Source organism: Dermochelys coriacea, chromosome 4 (assembly GCF_009764565.3).
Source record: "Dermochelys coriacea isolate rDerCor1 chromosome 4, rDerCor1.pri.v4, whole genome shotgun sequence".
Taxonomy (NCBI): domain Eukaryota; kingdom Metazoa; phylum Chordata; order Testudines; family Dermochelyidae; genus Dermochelys; species Dermochelys coriacea.
Window position 1 is genome coordinate 116,700,030 of NC_050071.1, and position 20,286 is coordinate 116,720,315.

Genomic DNA, 20,286 nt, shown 5'->3' on the forward strand with positions numbered 1-20,286 from the left:
AAAATAAACTTTTTTCCAAACCTATGTTGTATTTCTGGCTCTCATTTACTATTCAGTAACTCTGCTTTTCTTTGTTTCTTCCTTGCCAGCTTTTTCTGTTTCCCTGACATATTGTGTGTGTATGTGAGAAAGAGAGAGATTCTGTCAGCTATTTCTCTGGCGTCCTTCCATCTCCTTGGACTACTTCTTCGGCTCAATCCTGCAAAGACCACTCAAGGCCTGATCTAGCAAAGCACTTAAGCACATTCATAACTTTAAGCATATGAACAGGTTTTCTTCATCTACTGCTGTTATAGGAATAATTGGTCAGTAGTCCTCATATATTAGCATATATGTTTTTAAGTCTTAATTGAAAAAAGTCTTTTCTTTTATTCATTATTGACATTTTCTTTTTGAACACATTTTTTTCCCTTCAACATCTTTTGTAACTTTGGGCTTGTCTACACACAGTCCTTGTAATGATTTAATGACATTGATTTAGATATAAGCACCATTATACTGATGTAAATGCCTCCACGCTAGGAGGCTGCACCAGTTTAACTATATCAGTTTCTAAACACAAATGCAAAACTACAAAATGCAAAAACTGTTTGCAGACCAGGCTTTTGTTTCCTCTGAACTGGAGACATCACACTGTGTTTTGGTTAAAGTTGTTACATTCTGCACTTGGAAGGTAGCAGCGTATAAGAGAATTTGGCAGAGAGAGAGAGAAATTCTATTTGCATCTGCTTAGCCTGCAAATAACAATGATGTCACCATGGGTGGAGCTTACATACTTCTCCCTCTGTTTTTCCATAAAGGTGAGGGGAAGGGTCAGACTCATGATTTTTTTTTTTTTTTTTAAAAACCAGTTTTTTAAAAAATGAAGCAAAAGTGGATCTTCATGGACCATGAGTCTCAAGCTGAAAAAGTGAACAAACACGAAACAGTTTTGCAGGTCACCTGTAATCCTCATAATGCCAGAGTAGCCTGGCCCCTTAGGGTGGGGAGAAATCCAACTCACCACCCCAAGGCTGGGCTGCAGCATAGTCTCTGATCCTGCCTACAGGGTGGAATAGCAGCCTATGCTACAGCCTACGTTAGCGCTGTGTAAAGGCCATGTGTAACTGAATAACCAAGACTCCTGGTCTGCCTGATTCAGAGTAGGGATTTAAACTTGGTTCTCCCTCAACTCCAGGGAGTGCCCGAACCACTGAGCTGTTGGCTGTTCTTGGGTGGAGGGTATTTGTGTTTTTTCATAACATTTTGAAAAGTCTTTTTTCTTCCATGTTGGAATGGGAAACAAATTCTGAAACCCTGACATTTTTTGCAAAACAGAATTCTTGTTTTCCAGTCAGCCATAGTTGAACCTCCAGGTTCCAACTGAAATTGGGGTCTCATTCTGCTAGGTGCTATGCATGAACATGAAAAGAGTGTTCTTGCCCTGAGGTGTTTGCAATCTAAACAGACAACGGGTGGGAGAAAGGAATATTTTAACCCCATTTTACTGTTGAGTATCTGAGGCACAGCGAGATGAAATGATTTGCCCAAGGTCACACAGGTAGTCTGTGGCAGAACCAGGAATTGAACTCAGATCTTCAGAGTTCATGCTCCCTCCTCAAGCATTCATATAAAGCAAATGTTAGTAGGAAGTTGTAGGTTTTGGTTGCATATTTCTAAGCATATCCAAAACCAATTAATCTGTAACTCTGTGACAATGCTCACGGAAATCTTTTTGTGATATTCGCTCCACTCTAGTAATAACTATATCCCCAGCTAGCTAAAGTCCTAGGCCAAAGGCAGAGGCTTTTATTAGCCCAGCATATGATTATTACTGAGTGAACAAGAAGCTCAATTCACTATTATAATGCCTAGTGAGTCCTCAGTTTTGTACTTTCAGTTGGATGAAAGAATTTAGGTGGCTGTTGGTGTTGTAGGTGCATAAAGGGTGAGTTCTGAAGGTATGAGAGAGTCAAAGTACAGGGATATGCTTATTGTATGGCTGTGGGACCCATTGTGCAGTCATATCTAAATTGCAGGGTTCTGCATAACGTGAGTGTGCTAAGCTACTTTGAAGATGTGAGTCAGTAGCACTACAGTGTCCCTTCATATTCATCGGTTTAGCATATTCTATATTCCCATAGCTGACAGTATTCCATTAACAAATGTGTTACCAACAGAGAGATGATCCCTAAGCTATATCTCACCTTAGGCATCTCCCAGGAAAGCATTCTTGAGTACTTTCTACTAATATAAACTGATATCGTTAGGGTAAAACATGTCTAGTTTTGCAGTTGTTTTTCATAGACATTTCAGCTAATACGTTGGAAAAATGTCATTTTCTGAGTGGGAGTCTTGTGTTTGTCTGGTAAATCTTAATGTTACAATACAAAAAACAAACAATGTTCTTGTAATTTCTGGAGGCTTAAGGAGGTTACCAAATCCTGGGATACAATGGCACTTTTCAACTATAAATACATTCAAAACTCATTGAAAGTGGTTTTCAAGTCCAAGAAAGATTACCAAGTATCTTGCACGTATTAAACAATCTTATTGGAGTAAGTTCAAACATATGAGTTCTTTCATTGCTAATACAAAATAATAACTAAAAGGATTATATGAGAAGCTGCATAATATTTTCTTACATTGAGTACATTAAGTGATCAAGAATAAAATGCCAAATAGCAAATGAGGATGCTTGTTCTCTTTTTGAAGGTAAAATACAAAGTTCAGGCAGCTATAGATTATAAAGGGGAATAGTGGACAGAGCAGTTAAGTATCTACAGAAATATTTCTCTGCTACCCTCAAAAATTAAATTGGAGATTTTAAGCAGAATCGTAGAAGAGAAAATACAGAAAAACAAGAGCTGGCATAAAGTCAGAAGTCATGGTGCTATCAACATCAGCTAATGTCTCAGTTGCATTGGCCTGCATGAATGTATGAGGTTCCACTGTGTGATGTGGAGGATATAGAGCGGAAAATTAGCAAGTCATTAAGGAAATGACTGGAGAGCAGTTCATGATACACTGCCAACATCAGCTTATTTGCATTGCTAAAGATTGGAAACAGGATGCTACCTGTAGCCTAAACTTCGGGAAAGGGAGTCATATCTTAGCCCTTTTGCATCCATAGGCTGCAGTGTTGCTCTGACTATCATTGTTATTGGAATTGGAAATACAATGATATACAAAGGGCACAAAGCAATCTTAGATAATAAAACACTGCAAAAACCAAAGAAAAGTGATATATATGACAATATAGTAAAGATAAACTATTAATGAGAAGTAATCTCTGCTCATGGATTATTCTTTGCAGAGGCAGGACATTGGGACGTGACATGAAGAGAGACTGGATGTCTTTCTGAAAAATATGCTTTAATCCCAATTCTAGGTGAAGTTTTGTGGCCTAAGTGCAGAGGGGTATGGGCTGACTAGTTGGTGGCCCCATCTGGCTGTGTGAATCTGTGAATATATGGGTCTCCCTGTTCATCCCCATCCTTCACAGCCCTTGGGGAGGATGGTATCTCAAGATGCTCATAATACTTGTAGCTCTGCATTAAGACAATGTGTATAATCTAATTGCATGCTTCAAGGCTTCAGCCAATTGCATAAAGAGGCCAGGAAGCAATTTTTCCCAGTTCATGTTTTTTATCTGGAGGGTTTTTTTCCCACTGAAACATCAGAGATTTGACACAGCTAGAGATGGGACATCACTTGGGGTGAATCAGTGTACTGCCCTAGTGCAGAGAATTCTCTAAAATGCTTCAGATTAATTGAAGTAATTGGACACATCATAGGGGTATTTAGGTGAAATGTAATGGCTTATGACATACAGGAGCTCAGACTACAAGATCTAATGGTCACTACTCTGTGACTCTATGAGACTCTAACAGCCTTTATTTAAATCTTTCATTCAGATATAGGTTTTGGGTGGTGATTGATTAGCTCTCATTAGAACACAGTGAAAAAATGATTTGTGTGTGTAATGACATAGGTTGGAGGGTACAAAGGATTTGTGTAGGTTACTCTAACCAGACATGCAAAGGTAGGTGCTAGATTTGGAGTTAAAGTGCCTGTGATTTCTGTTGAAAAGCTATATGTTCAGTTTCTGGAATAACAAAAATTAAAGGCCAATCCTTCACCTGATCCAGAATGATTGCAGAATTGGGATAGATTAATATTTGAGGACTAACTGGAGCTCTGCCCTTGTATTTCACATCCAAATGTTGTCTTCATGTGCTGTTCATTCCCCCCCCCCCCCCAGCTTAAATACTCACCCTTTGATTCCTGACTGAATTACAAAACAAAAATTCACCCTTTCCTTCTGTATAGCCTGGCTCTGCCTGGGGTTGGGAAAAGGAAAGGCAGATGAAAGTTTGGCCAGTCACCTCCCTCCCCACCCCCACATACCTTTTGAAGCCTAACAATCCTTCCTTTTGCTGGGAACCAAACTACGGCAGCTTCATATATGGATAGAGACAGGGCTCCCTGCAGCCTCTCTCCATCCAATACATTTGTGAAGAGGTAGCCATAACATAACCCATAGCTAGTAAAGCATTTTAGGATCTTCTGGGCCACAAGGCACTGTATAATGAAAGAGAGAATTATTTCTTAACTGCTTTCACAGTGCTTGCTATCATAATATTTTGGGACATTTCATTCTTGCAGAGTGTAGTGCATGCTTTTGAGTCTCTTTTCAGTGTTCATATAGCGGAAGATGTAAGTGCACACTGATCCCTCAGTTTAGAACACTGACAACTTCACTGCAAAAGGCAGTTGCTTCTGCTAATTCTACAAGATACATGGTGATGCATGGCCATGTATCACAGAGCAGGATCTAATTAATGGAAGCTGTGTGTGTGCATCTAAGGGCACAATTTGACCCTGTTCCTTTTGCACAGCTTCTTTCAAACATAGTGCTTGTCCATATTTCTGACTTAAGGACCCTCTTATTGCTACATTTTAGATACTAAATGCATTTTATTTTAATGTTTGGCTCAGAAACCCCTCATAACAGAAACAACTTTGTCTGCCTTCAGTATCAAGAACACACAATGTTCTTTAGTGATTTCACAACCGTTTTCTCAATTAAATGCAAACTGATTACCCCAAGTCCCCCCAGCCACTTTGATCATGTATTCGAGCTTACTTGCAAGCCATTCTTATCTGCAGAAGTATTTTCTGATCTCCTTTGTCACAGTTCCTGGAGGTGTGTAAATTTCTTATGATGGTTTCACAGTGTCAGTTGTCTTTTCAACAGCAGTCAAATTAGCTATGTCATTCTTTTCCTTAAAGTTAACATCCCTGATCACCTATATAGCTGAATGCCCTGTGTCCTATTCAATCTTGCTTTTCCATTAACAGTATCCTAGAATTTTAATGTCCAAGTCTGTTTCCTGATCTAGGTAAGTCTCAGTTAACAAATTATATCATATTTCTTCTTACACACATGTGGTGCAGTTGTAAGTCTCTGCTTTGTATTGCCTTTAGGTCTGTTTAAGAAATAACATTTAATTTCTTGTATCCAAAATATGATTATTCTCCCTCTGTTTCCATACATGTGCCCTTACTTAAGCCTTTTCCTCTCTTTATTTAATAATGTTTCAATTATTTAGTCCCTTCTGCTCTATCTAAATGGTATGATCATCCCCCTGATGTGTGCCACATAATGTTGACGAGCACAACAAGGTTGGAACAACACTCAAATAGAAAAACAAAGCATGTGTATGTGGGGGAATAGTCTCGCTATTGTGGGGAACTTTCCTGGCTTCTGTACTACCCTGGTGAAGTGGGCTAGCGAAAGAATCTGAGTCCTTGCTCCCACTTCCTTTACCCAATGGCCTCCCAACCCCTGAGGACTCCCCTTCCACTCTCCTGTCTGGCAGAATCCTCGTAACCCCAACAAGGCCCAGGATTCCTGGGGGGCTTGACCCCCTGCTGTGGTCATCTAGGACAGGGGCTAGGGTGTCCCCACTCCAGGGTACTCTCTCTGCACTGGGCACTTCTCTGACCCACTGACCATTACATACAAGTTAAAGCAAATGCAAGTTATTTAATCAACAATTAATTTTAAAAAGAATAAGGAAAAATGGGAAAGGTTAAAGGAAACACATCACCCCGCTCTGTGGCAGGGAACATCACAGTGTCTCTAGAATGTCAGGGCAGTTCAGTCTGTTCCTTGTAAGTCCCAGGCCTTCTTCTCAGGCCCTGCATGTGCTGCAGGGATGCTGCGGGTTGGACACTTGCTCTCGTGGTGGCCACACGCTCTCAGGCTCTAAGTGGTAGGACCCTTCTTCCCAGTGTCGCCCCCGCCCTGTCGGGGTTATGATCCAAGCCTGGCCTGCAGAGCCCCTTGGCTGAGGTGTCTCCGTATGCTGGGCCCACTGCCCAGGATCCCCCTCGATCTCCCCAGCTGCTCACCACACCCAACTCCAGCCCTCTGTCTCAGCACTGCTGCTGCTCTGCCTCCAGCTCCCTGGGCTGTTTCTCTGGCTCCTCTGCCTCTGGTTGCTGCAGCTCTGCTCCCAGAACAAGTCTGCTCTGCAGGCTGCTCCTGTGACTCTGCTCCCAGCACTAACCTGCTTCCTGGGCTGCTTTTCTGGCCCCTGTGGCTCTAGTTGCTGCAGCTCTGCTCCCAGGGCAAGTCTGCTCTCTCTGGGCTGTGCCTCTGGCTTTGGGGCTGCAGCTCTCCTCCCAGGACAGTGTGCTCTCTCTGGGCTGCTTTTGTGGTCCCTCTGGATCTGGCATGGCTCTGCTCCCCAACTTAGCTTGGGCCCCTGCTTTCTCCTTAGCTCAGCCCCCACTCTGTTTGACCCAAGCAAATCCAGCTCACATGGAGGAGGGGACCTCCCTGGCCTCCTGACTCCCTGATTAGCCTGCTCGCTCTGTCATTCAGGCTGACCTGGAGCATTGGCCTCTCCCCATTGTTCCTGGGGACTGTCAGTCTCAAGGTCCTGATTTCCCATAGACCCTTCTCCTTTTAGTACGGGGAGCTAGCAACTAAAACACCCCCACTGAATGTTAGTAAGGGGGCAACTGTCCCCTTACACATGCTTGTATATTCTACCTCAGTGCCGATGATTTTTTTTTAATTAGAATTGACTTTACAAATTAAATTACTTACACCCCATATCGGGGGGGGGACCATGCTGAACAGATGAATCATGCACAATTACATGGGAGAAAAATCTACCTTACATCAAAAACCCGTATCCATTCCACCTTAAATTACCACATTGCACTGGGGAAGGAAATCCAGCTTAATTTAAGGACCCATGTCCATTAACTGGGAGGTGGGATCAACCTTCAGTGCAGATGATGGCAGGCAGCCCTGTGTGCCTAATCAAAGGTGATTCAGCAGGGCATGGCCACAGGAAACAGTGAACATAGTAAAAAAGGTGCAGTTTAAAAGGGGTCCCTAGTAAAGCAAACCAGAGAAGTTCAAATGAGGCTTATTCCACTGTGCATCAATGAAATGTGGGCCTGGGCTCAGTGGAAGTCTCAGGACCATGCTTTCTGTATGGATACTTAATATTGCCCACACAGGGACAGTATAAGTTTAGCACTGTAGGACAAAAGCTACAGATTACTTGGATGCTTCCAGCATCACACTGCTCCCTAGCACTAAGGATTGATGGGAGGAGGGATGATATTATGCCTAAGGCACTAGACTAGGGCTCCGGAGAGCTGGGTTTTATTCCGAACTCTGCCACAGAGTTCCTGCATGATCTTTAAGCCAAATGAAGCTGATACTTCTCTACCCCACAAGAGTGTTGATTGGTTAAGATTTATTCCTGTATGTGGGTTGTTTGGATACTACCCTGATGAGTACCATAGGAAAGTCTGCAAATAAATAGCACCCTGCTGAGATATTGGTTAGTAACTAACCACTATCAGAGAGATGACCACCATCCTATATGTGACTAACTTCATTTCCTGCATCCCCTATGTGATACACACCATGATGCTCTCCTATCACATCTACTGACCCATGCTTAGTTTGTGAAATCTCACAGGATCATACCACAGTGCTTGGGCCAAACATTTTCAAGTGTTTTTGTAACATACAGTGTTTTTGTATGCCCAATTTGAGACACCTTAAAAGAGCCTGATTTTCATAAATTGCTGAGCACTCATTTTCTTAAAATCAGGCCCCTTTCAGGTGTCTCAGGTTGAGCATTCAAAATTATTGGTAACTTTTGAAAAATCTTTGCCTGGGGCATTTTTTCCCTGCTCATATATTGGCAAACTCATGCTTTTTTTATGTTTATTCATTATAGGTGCATACATCCAAGCATGTTACACATCAGTAATTTATCAATATGGTGAGGCTGTGTAATGCTGAGATTTATGAAGCTTGTATCTCTTTTTTTTATATACAATTGTAAGCAGAGTCAGGATGAGCTCTACCCTGACATCTGGTGGTGAGTCATGGTGGGTTGTGGAAAAGAACTTCAGGGGCTGATCTCATTTGCATAGGCACATCCACCCTGCCTAGATGGTCACTTTGGCTGCTGTAGGAGCCCCAGTTTCTCTGTTATTGGGGCAGGAATAAACTGTTATTATCCTGATTATGTGAATCAAGGACAGTGGAACTGTACTCGGCCTTTTGTTATGATGGAGGGACTCACCATCAACTAAGCAGTACTTGCTAGGCAAGGGTCATGGGTTCCAAAACCCAGTGAATTGAGAGAGGCTGGGTATAGGTATTAATATTTGGTGGTATGGGTTCTCTGGTGACAGCCTTACATGCTAATTGCACTTTCTCCTCTCTCCACTGTAGAATATCAGAGCTAATTTTTATTCCATTAGGAGTCTAGTTACAGGCTGCTGGGCTGAATTTGCCTTGGGCTAATGGTGCACTAGCACTGAGACTCCCCTACTACAAGCTGAAATCACAAAAGAGCTAAACTTACAAAGAGCTGAAATCACTGAGTGTTGTGTTAAGTAGTGGGGGAGCCTGAAGATATATGGCGGAGCAGTTTGTCAGATTCCTGGAGCAGCTCATGGGGGCGGCTAGCACAGTGGAGCTCCATGGAGAGGTGGGGCAATCAGCTTTGGACCATGCAAGTTGCCCCTTAACCCCCCCATCTCCACCTAGGTTGGGAGGCAAAACTCTGCAGATAAACTTTCAAACTCTGGGGTTGCCCTGACCAGGGACAGAGACTTTTGGGTTGTTGGACTTTTGGGACTTTGGGTAATTTTGGGTTGCTGGACTTAAGAACCAAAGGGAAAGGACACGGTCCAGTTTGCTTGGGATGGGTTTTTTGCTTATGGGTTGTGTATGAATCCTGATGGTGGTGTTTTCCCACATTGTTTCTCTCTGTTATTAAAAGGCTTTTTGCTACACTCAGACTATGTGCTTGCAAGAGGGAAAGTATTGCCTCTTGTAGGCACCCAGCGGGGAGTGGTATATATTTGTCCCAAGTCACTGGGTGGGGGCTCGAGCCGGTTTTGCATTGTGTTATTGGAATGGAACCCCTAGATACAGAACCTGGCCCTTGTTGCTGCCAACTCTGATGAACAGAAGGGTTACACAATATAATTATAAAAGCTTCAACTGCAATTTATCATATCCTGTTATATAGAGAGGAATTTCACAGCTAGATGTTTTTGTACTGGCTTATTATGAAGAAAGTTGTAAGTGTTGAAATTCTTTAGAGAAAATCCAGGTACACAATGATTATTAAAATGCCCAATGGCATCAATCTTTCTCTTAATTGCTGTTATTCAAACTGCTTCTCAATGTCAAACCATTTTCCTAAGATATTGACAAATGGGAGCAATATCATGGAGGGTTGTACCTTCTGTCAAAATGAATCCCATATGTCAGTAACTCAGGATTCATTTATGTCACTTTGAAATTATTTGCCACTTTTTAAATACCAGGAAGTCTACATGAAAGGTATGCTGTTGCAATTTTTGTCCATCCAGCATATGTTTACTTCAGATGGGAGTTTGAGGTGCAGTGTGACTGCATGAATGGGACATAAAGAGTTAAAATACTTTTCATGGGAATGAGAACTCTCAGTAAGGGTTAAAATCTTTTCCTGATTTCTGAGCTAATGTTTTACTCCTGCCTATAGTAGCTATAGGTAACCCGCAAAATTAATCACATTAACATGTTCCCCAGAAAAGGTCAAATTGCTCCATTGCTTAAAAAAAAAACCCTGGGGTGTGTGTGTATAATTCCAGAGTGTGCGTGTGCATGTGTGTGTATGTGTGTAATGTATTTGATCAATGCAACAAGACAGTAAGAGAGATTGAAAAAGTTATACTTTTTATTTTGCCAACGAAACTGTTGCACTTTGCAATATTTAAGTGGGCTTATACAACATAAACATTTGGGACATTTAACATATTGAGCTCAAATAAAAATGACATGCAGATCATTCACTTTTGAAGCTGCCTTGTGTTCAGTTATTGGAACACTCCATCCTTGTGGTTTCCAAAATATTATATCTTCCAGATTAAACTTTCTATTTTCCTCAAGGTAGTGTTGCTTTTCAGCCCTCAATGGCTTGGTTTTTGCCTAAAGAATCAGGTCCTATCAGCAAAATCAAAGGCGATTACACAACCCAGTAGTCATTTAGGATTTCTGTGGCTCAATTAAGCATGTATAGCATGCCACAGCCACTGAGACTCTGTTTATTCAGTGAAAGTGCTCTGTAATTTATTTAAAATAATCCATCTTTAACAAATAAAGAGGCCATTGACTGCCCATCGCTGCAGGCATCCATTTAAATACTGCCTCCTTGATGGTCTGTTTTGCTGGTTTAAGTTAAATACCTGACAAAAGTGATTCAGTTTTTTTGGAAATAAGATTTGTATGTGCAATGTTTATTTTCTTTTACACCAGTAATCAGTTAGAACTTCTTTTTAACAGATTGGCCATTAAAAATGATTAATGCTGCTCACTTTGATAATAACACATTGTGACTTCCAGCCATTTTGTGTGTGTGTGTGTGTGTGTGTGTGTGTGTTTAAAATTGCCTAGGAATTGTGTTCTTTATTGCTCTTTGTTAATGAGGAATCACGTTAGACCGGTTACTGTATATGCACTGAAAATAAGATTGTGTGTCCGTGTCCTATAACAAAAAGTCTTTTCTTCCCAAAATGCAACACATGCGAGAGCTGTTTTTTTTCTTCTCTCCCTTGAATACTTCAGAAATGATTCATTTATCAAAATTAGCAAGATGGCCCAAAGGCTTGCCAGTGCTAGCGGGTCATCTCTGAGCATCAAAAGATTGCAGTTTAAGACCCTGGTAAGTGCTGTTACTTGTTGCATTGGAACATTACCAAACTCGGAAGAAGTTTTCTCTCTGACGAAGAACAGCCATTAATATCTGCCCTGGGAATAGGAAAAAGTACAGTGCTTAGTTTTCAGTACATAGGCAGAGATTGCCATTGGTTTAAAAAAACACCTTTTCAGGGTTAAGGACAAATAAAATTCTGGCAGCCATAATGGCACCTCCTGTCCAGCAGCTACACAGTGTTGCCTGTGTCTTGTCTTCCCTTGAGAATAAGAAACTTGGGGGGAAGGGGTAAAACTATGCTGTTTATGTTATTTAGCTACTATTTTTTTATCACAGATAAACAGAATTGTTGACAGGCCACATTGCTTTCTCGTAAAAGCAGCAAAAGAGAAAATGTCAGATGATCAAGGAAATGCAGTAGGATCAAGGCAGCACAAGATCCTGGTTGTAGTAAGTTTACATATTATTCTTATGAAAGTTATGCCAATGGTTAATTTGTCACCAGCTCAAATGTACATTATCCATCAACAAATGTTATGAGAAAAATTGCCAATTCCATTTTAAAATAAGAACAGCTCTTTTTCTGTTACTGAAAGTCTATTCTGCACCAAGAGTACTGGATATTGTCACAAATTCAGTTGCCTAGGACTTCACATTTACTACTTGGAACGTCATGGTGGTAGCAGACACAGAATGTACAATCTCCTGCTCCAGAAGTACAAACCAGTATCCCCTGTGCTATGTAAAATAATCTCACTAGCTCCTGGAAGTACAGGGTCTATGACATATAGCTGGTAAACTATCTATTCAATAGAGGCTGGTGGTATATATACTAATTTGCTGGTTCACTGAAATATCTAGGAAAGCCAAGTATGGACTGGAGTCACAGTAGAATAACAAAATCTACATCTTGATTCTGGAGATAGCTTGGTTCAGTTCAACTTCAAGATTATTTCATAAAGAGTTTTCATTTACTTTCCGTTCAGTATTTTTGACTTAATTTTTATAATTACCATTTTATGTGAACTGACACTACAATAACATAATTTCAATTTGCATTTGGGTGGCATGCATCTTCAAGCACTGTGACTGTCTGCAGGGATAAAACCCCAGGAACATCAGTACCATATGAGGGTACTATCAGTTGAGCTACAAGTGTAACTGGATTTGCAGGCTTTTATTGTCACTGGGGTTGGACAATAGATGGAGACAGTGTCACATGTGCTAAGCCCAAACTAGTACATGGAGAATACATGATTATTTTTTTTCTTTCATATTTGTTTCATATTTCTGTTATAATTGTTGTGTGTTCTATTTAGATTTGTGTTTTATGTCAAAACAATAAAAACAGCAGAAAAAAAATCTTTAGGGAAACGCTTCCAAACAATATGTTCTCAATTTGTACATGCAAACTGGGAATTAGGTACACAAATGCCTGTCCAAAAACTTTGTGCACCTAAGTACATGGCGCTTGCACACACAAATACAGTTGGTCTGTTGAAATCAGATTTTTAATATTCAGAACATTGGGTTTAAGAACTTGGGGACTCTTCTTCCCTTACAACATAAGCATAAGTCCCACTGATACTAAGGGGATAATACTAAGCAATAAAAATAACAGTTAATACTTCTGTAGCTCTCGATATCCACAAATATCAGTAATTTTATCCAGTCTATAACAAAGGGTGAAACTGAGGCAACAGATCACATAAGTGCCCAAGATCACATAAGTTAAAGGGAGAAACGGGAAAGAACCCAGGTGACCTGACTCCTAGCCACATGCCCTGTCTACTGGCGGATGCTTCTATCCTGGTTGTTTGTTTGGATTATGACATTTTGCATACACAGGAAAGGTTAAAATACTTTGATTTTCTTTGCATTTATAATTGAAAATGCTACTTTTCATTCACAGCGGCATAAATATATTATAAGGGTGAGGAGCTGGGGAAGAGAACAGAAATTATGCTGTGTGAGGCATTGGAGGCCCTCCAAATATTTTTATTCATCATTACTATTTTTATGTGAAAACGAACAGGCTTCCAGGCCTGGCTGGTTGGCCTCAGGCAGAGATTTTGGCAAATTCTAATCCAAATCCATTTCTGGAAGAGAGAGAGTGTGTGTGTGTATATATGTGCACATTTCTGTGTGTCCAGGGTGTTTGCATAAATTCCAAAATGTGCAGCTCTTTGTCTGCTACGTCTTACATTTACTCAAGCTATGCCACCCTCCCTACTTTAGTGCAACAAGCCTTTTAATTAATCATCTGGACCTTCAGCTTCCAAACTTCCTAGTGTTTTTAGAAGGGAATTCATTGGATGGACTTTTTATTGGAACATGTGTAAAAATACTAAACAAAGTGATTAAAGAATACTTTAAAAGCACACAAGTTTTTAATATATAAACATGCAAAATTTCTTTTATTACATCAACTAAGGTAAAAGTGCTGATTTCTTTTTTTTTTAAAGTCTGTTAGGTTATTATAGTTGGGAAATATGTGAAAATGAATGTTGCTGTAACAGATTTAAAAAATCTGATTTAACAGAAACAGTTTTATTGATGTTGTCTATCATCTGTCCAGGCTAAGGCTTGACTATCAGTAAATGCAGGCACTAACGTAATGTTCCAGGAGAAATATTTCTTCATGTATTTAAAATGATGGAACTCTTCCTATAGCATTCTAAAGCATTTCTCTCCTTTTGAGTACCACGCAAATGAAGGGCCTGACTTAATAAAAGAAAATACATCTGGCATTTCACTCTGCAGAAGTTCACAACGGACCAACCAGATTTAATCTTAAGAGCCAGTTGGTGGGACTTCCATGTCCTTTTGAGGACTTCTGCGGTGCAATAACCAGACATATTTCTTACTGAAAAAGGCTCAAAGAGGAGAGAGGTGAGGTGGGCATTATGCCAGTAGATCATTTCATTACTGTTGCTAGCCTGATCCCATGGAGAGAGACGGCTTCTCTGGAACTGCCCAAGGTATAAATACCCCCCACCAATCCTCCTGTCACCTGGAAGGCCAGTACCTCCCCCACCCGTCTGTGTTCATCCAGCCATTTCCTGTTCCTCCTTGGTCCATCTAGATAGACCTTCCCTTCCTTCCCCCTCTGCACCAATTGCAGAGGAAACCTTTATGGGAATAAAAACCCGTTTTCTTCCAGCCACCCGGACAAAGGACCAACCGCATATAGTTGCTGACTTTAATTTCTGCTAAGGTTTTCAGACTAGACAGGCTTAAAAAAAAATCAGAGAACTGATTTGTAAAGCAGACGCTGGCTGATCTAACAGTTCCACATGTAAAACTTTTCTTCTAAAAACCGAGGTATTGAACATATTGAGGGAGCTCCCCAACTGGTGTAAACTGGCGTAGTTCCATGACAGACTTCAATGGAGCTATGACGATTCGCTCAAGCTGAAGATCTGCCCTCTTTTTTTTTTTTTTACACATCTGAAACCTCTGTTGCTTCCGCAAGAGGTTAGTGTTAGTCATTTAAGATACATGCATATAGGAGATTAGGCCAGACTTGCAAAATTCTGTATGCCCAGTTACCCAAGACCTGATGTGTTGTTTTATGTTATGTAATTCTTTTCAGGTTTCAGAGTAGCAGCCGTGTTAGTCTGTATTCGCAAAAAGAAAAGGAGTACTTGTGGCACCTTAGAGACTAACAAATTTGTTAGTCTCTAAGGTGCCACAAGTACTCCTTTTCTTTTTGTAATTCTTTTCATAAGTGTGAAGGTGCAGCTTTTACTCCTGAACTGGTATCATTTTGTTACAGTTCTGTAAGCATGAGTTCAGGTAATGTGAAAAGTGGGGGAAAATAGATAGTTAACTTGAATCTGACCCTAACCAGAGGTGTGACCAATGAGTTGGCTAGGGCTTTCCACAAGTTTTTTTGGAAGGAAGAACTCTCTCTCTCCCCCTCTCAATACCCTATTGCCTGCCATCTGTTGATAATTACTGTCCAGTCTCTGCTGAGAACTTGTGATATTTAATATTTCCTCACCACTTGAACAAATAAGCGATAATAACTGCAAGGTACTTGACCACAGGAGTAGAAAGATGTATAGCATGAAAGAGTCAGTGTACACCTTGGTTTATAAAAACAACTCAGTTTTCTATTAGAGATTAAGATAAATCCCAGTCCTTGAAACATGGAGAATAGGTACATTCAATTATACAGTATCTCAGAAAAAAATAGGTCTTTTAGAGTCACAAATATCAAAGAGTTTAACAAAAATGCTCTATATATTTTTTAAATATTTCATTTTCAACATCTTTTCTTAGATCAATATCGACTTTCCAACATTTTACCTGTGAGACTTTTACATCAGCTTGCCTGAAGAAATATTTCTACCAAATATAAACACTTTGTCTTATTTGCAATGTTTGTTGTTTTTAAAGTATCAGCATTTTTACAATTGTACTCATTTTTGCTCATTAGAAATGATGTAGGGGTAGTAGGGCTCATTAAATCTGCTTTAAAAATGATCAGAGAATGCAAGCTGTCTGAAATTGCAGAAGAAACTTTGAATGCTCTTTCACTTCCATGAATAATAATAATTTAAAAAGTTATCATTAGAGTCTTTCAGTCCAGGATCTCAAGTGCATTACAAGCAATAATTATCTAAGCTGCGCAATACCATAACATGGGAGATTATTTTACGGATGGTCACAACCAGACTATTTTTGCTTCTGAAGTTTTAAAGGTTAGATCTTTTGCAGTCTCCTGAGTGTTGCCAACTCCTGAGTGGATGTACATCCTGAGACACCTTTCAAGTCAGCAGCCATCTGAAAATCTGGGTCCTATCAGGTGCCTTAAATTGGGCAGCCCAAAATGGAGGCAATGAACATCACTAGTCACTTTTGAACATTTAGGCTGGAATAATTAGGTCAAAATCACATAGACCCTGATTCTGCATCCATTGTACTCAGTGGGAGTTTTTCTGTGGGTTCAGATTTAGGTGCATAGTGCATGATCCAAAGCCTAGTCAAGTCAATGGAAAGATTCTCATTGATTTCCATGGCCTTTGGATCAGCCCCATAGTGAGTAAATAAGTGGCAGAGGCAGGAATATATTTCATAAGTCCTGATTCCTAGTCTTTGGATTGTGCATGCCCTTCACACAGTTACCAGCGCAGATGTGTGAGTCTTAAAAACATTGAACTGTAAATGATGTTGGTGTTGTGTGTTCACACAGAGAGAGGAAATGGCAATTCTCAAGGGCCCATACACATGACGTTATCCCTGATAACCTGGAGAGTGTTATGTGTCACTGTTGTAGTGTATGCTACTTTTGAGGTATAAAAAAGGAAAGCCCGTTATTTAAAGGCACATCTTTGCTAATGTGCTATTTGAAAATGCTTTTTGCACCACTGAGCATTTGCTGGTCATTGTTACTCCTGATGAGTTTTCCATATCTCACTGTTCTGGTTTAACAAACCTGCCATGGGATTATATATTTTTAGGTTTCTGCTTTTGTCATATGCTTTGTGTGAAAAATGAGAATAGCGGATGGGTCAGTAATAAATAAAAGATGGAAATGTGGTGAGTCAGATTATTTGAGGTGCTAGTTCAGTCCATGCTACCTTTTTCTTTTTGCTGCTGGAATGCAACAGATATTAACTGCTACTGCTATAGTTCATTTAAATAAATATTTGTGTAAATTCACACTGTGAATATGTGAAGTGCTTTGATGGGCAAGAGGAGTGTTTCCCCATGTGCCTGTTTCTTTCTTACATGAAGCTGCAGTACTGTATGTGCTGACCTAACTTTCACACTCATGCTGTTACACATCAGCTTGAGTTCTCTGTTCTTCTTTTTTCTTTTTGTAACTGGTTTACAGTTGAATTACTGACTGAAATATAACAGTTCTATTGCAACACAGCTTTTCCCGTGTAAGCACTCAGAGCCAGCACCTGGGAATTTCAACCATTGACTTTTAAATGAGCCCCTGACACTGAGGGTATTCTATTCGTCAGCGTTCTTTATAGGATTAATTAATATACTGCAGAGAATGCCAAGAAATTGCTCAGATTGCACCTCACAGCATTTAAAACCCTAGAGCTAGGAACCCGCAGGTTCTAGCTTTTTCATTTTTCAAAGGACTCTTAGTATTTCCAAAAATGAGCCCACCCACTTTTTTTTTTTGTTTCCTGCCATCAGCTTTGTAAACACTCTAGGGCCATATCCACCCATCAATCTGTATGCAGAAATCAACTGGGAGTTTTGATTAAAAAACAATGTCCAGGATGATTATAATTGTACATGTATTAAACCTATAGGCATTTCCTACATCCCCTGACCCTAGCTTTAGTATATATTAGATGTTAATGCAACTAGCATAAACTTAATCTGCAAATGTATCTTCCTTATATGAATTCACATCTGACTCATGAACAGCTGACCACTTTCATTAAATCACTTTTGTGTGCAATTCATTTTGGTTCACTTCCACTGGCAACATGAAGAAGAAATATTAGTGTGGAAGAAAGGTTTTCCACTTAAAAACCCCATGGATCAATGCTACTTTTGTGCCAGTGTTTTTCACTTAACATTAGAGCTAGGTGAACTATTCACTATGAACACTTTATTTGTCAGATTTGGCCTTCCCTTCTACTAATGTCTTAACTACAAGTAGATCGTGAGTTTTACAAGTTTGTTCATTCCTTGTTAATTCCACATAACCTAATTCAGCCCCCTTATGCATATGAATTTTTTCACAATTTTTAATTATATGATCACATACTAGTTTTTCCCACAGGACCCCTGCCTCATCCATGCATAGAATATACCTGCTTTGGGGATGAATCCTGGTTGCTTAGTGAAGGAAGCTGTAGTCTGTAAGACCTCTGCCTTATTTGTTGCAGGGATTTGCAGGAAGAGAAAGGAACTATCTTATGGCTAAGGCTGTTGAATGCTACCCTTAAGAATTGGATTCAATTCCAGAGTTCCTGTGTGATGCTGTGCAAGTCGCTTAAACCAGACTTTTCCTAGTTGGTCACTAATTGCGTGTTCTCCACCTTCTGGGTGCCTAAGTTGATACCCTGGGATCTGATCTTCAGAAATGCTGAGTACTCACAACTGCAGCTGAAATCAATGGGAGCTGTGCTCTGAACATATAAAGAGCTATATAATGAGAAATTCTCTGACAAATCAGGCATAGCCATTTAAGATTGGGCACCTGAAATTAGTGGACATTTCCAACATGAATTTCTCTGTGCTTCAGTTTTTCATTTATAAAATGGGAATAATAATACCTCCTGACCTCACAAGTGTATTGTGAAGATTGATTTGTGATGCACTCAGATGCATAGTGATGGGCTGTATAGGAAAGTCCATGAGTAGGGTTTGAATAGCATACAGTAAATAAGGCCTGGGACCAGACATTGAGCAATGAGGAGAAAACAAAATATTGGCCAGTTGCTTGTTGAGTACTGTCCAGCCTCTGCACTCAATGAGGTGGGGTATTGTGGAAAAATAGTACGTGATTGTATAATTAATGACTGTCTCCTAATGCATAGGCACAAAGGGGCCAAACTAAAATTGCAAAGGCAACCTTAATTCTGGCATTTCCAAACTTATGAGAGCTTGACCTTGCAACTTTATTAATATTCTTTTAACTTTATTTTGGAGTTTGTGTGTGTGTAATTATAATACATCTTGACCTCACCAGGAAGTTATGTAGCTTTGTTAATTAGGGTATGTCTATACTGCAGTTGGGAAGCATGATTGCAGTAGGTATAGATATACCTGAGCATATGTTTGATCAGAGCTAGCTTGTGAAGTCACAGTGAAATATGCGATGGCTGCTCGAGTATCAACCCAGGGTCCTGGCTGGGTGAGGCTAGCCTGTGCCTTTGTGCTGCTGAGGCTTCACTGCTATTATTACTCAACCTCCTTTTGATAAATCTAGATCAATGCTAGCTTGGGTATATCTACACTTGCTGCAGTCAAAATTCCTGATTACCGTGTAGGCATAGGGTGTATCTACACTTCGAGTTGGGGTGTTTATTTCCATCTCAAGAAGACACATCTGTGTAACCCACATACCTTCTGAGTGTGGGGTTCTGTCCCATTTAGTGGCACCGAGCCCACTTAGAGAGAGAGAGAAAAGATGAATCTGCTTTATAGCCTTAGCTAAGGGCCATATGCCTTTTGGCACATGCACTAAGCTCCAGAGGTCCCTGCTTCGATCCTGCCTGCCAATAACCTGTGTCTGTTGGCGTTACAAATGGAGGCTTGTCCGGGATTTCCACTGGGAAGTCTCTGAAGCTCGGGATGCGCTTGCTCCACTGTAACCCACTGACCTTCTGGGTGTGGTGTTCTGTCCCAAGTAGTGGCACCGAGAACACTTTAAAGAGAGAGATAAAATGAGTCTGCTCTACAGCCTTAGGTAAGAGCCAGTTGGCTTTTAGCTCATGCGGTAGAGGCTCATGCACTAAGCTCCAAAAGTCCTAGGGTCGATCCTGATGACTGAGGTCTGTTGGAGTTACACCTGCACTAACTCTGATCAAGTTACTAGGCTAAAATTAGAGTGTAGCCACAGAGGCATGAATGACAGGAGGAGCTAGCCACCTGAGGCACGATCCCATCTGAGGCATGAGGCACAAACTTGGGGCAGATAGTCTTTTATGCCACTGCAACTACACTCTCTCTTTAGTGTGCTAGCTTGATCCGAAGTAGTGTGAGTATGTCTCCTTCAGCAGGGAATTACACCCCCAGCTCAAACTGCAGACATACCTGTAGTGTTAGAGATTCTTGGATGAAAGGTACAATTCAAGAATGGAAATCACCTGTCCACCGTGGGAAATAGGATTGCAAACATATGTTGGCATGCCAAGTGAAACCGAATAAACAGTGAGACTTTGGTGTTTTAGGACAAATACAAATATTTTTCAGAAAATGATATTCCCTGGTAGAAAGATAACCAGTGATCTTTCAGGTGAGAAAATTTACTAGTAATTCAAATAGGTTTTTATTCAGAAAAGGGCATGATGAATTATTAATGCTATTAACGATACATCACATTCTCACAGTACAAATACGACTA

At 40.4% G+C, this 20,286-nt stretch overlaps 1 long non-coding RNA gene across 1 annotated transcript in view; it reads left to right on the plus strand.

Annotated features, from left to right (window-relative positions):
• Positions 1-11,679, plus strand: part of LOC122459690 — a 140,369-nt gene extending 128,690 nt beyond the window's left edge. The window contains exon 3 of the long non-coding RNA XR_006280534.1: positions 11,571-11,679. This is a non-coding gene — a long non-coding RNA (uncharacterized LOC122459690). The remainder of the gene's footprint in view (positions 1-11,570) is intronic.
• Positions 11,680-20,286: the final 8,607 nt, after the last annotated feature.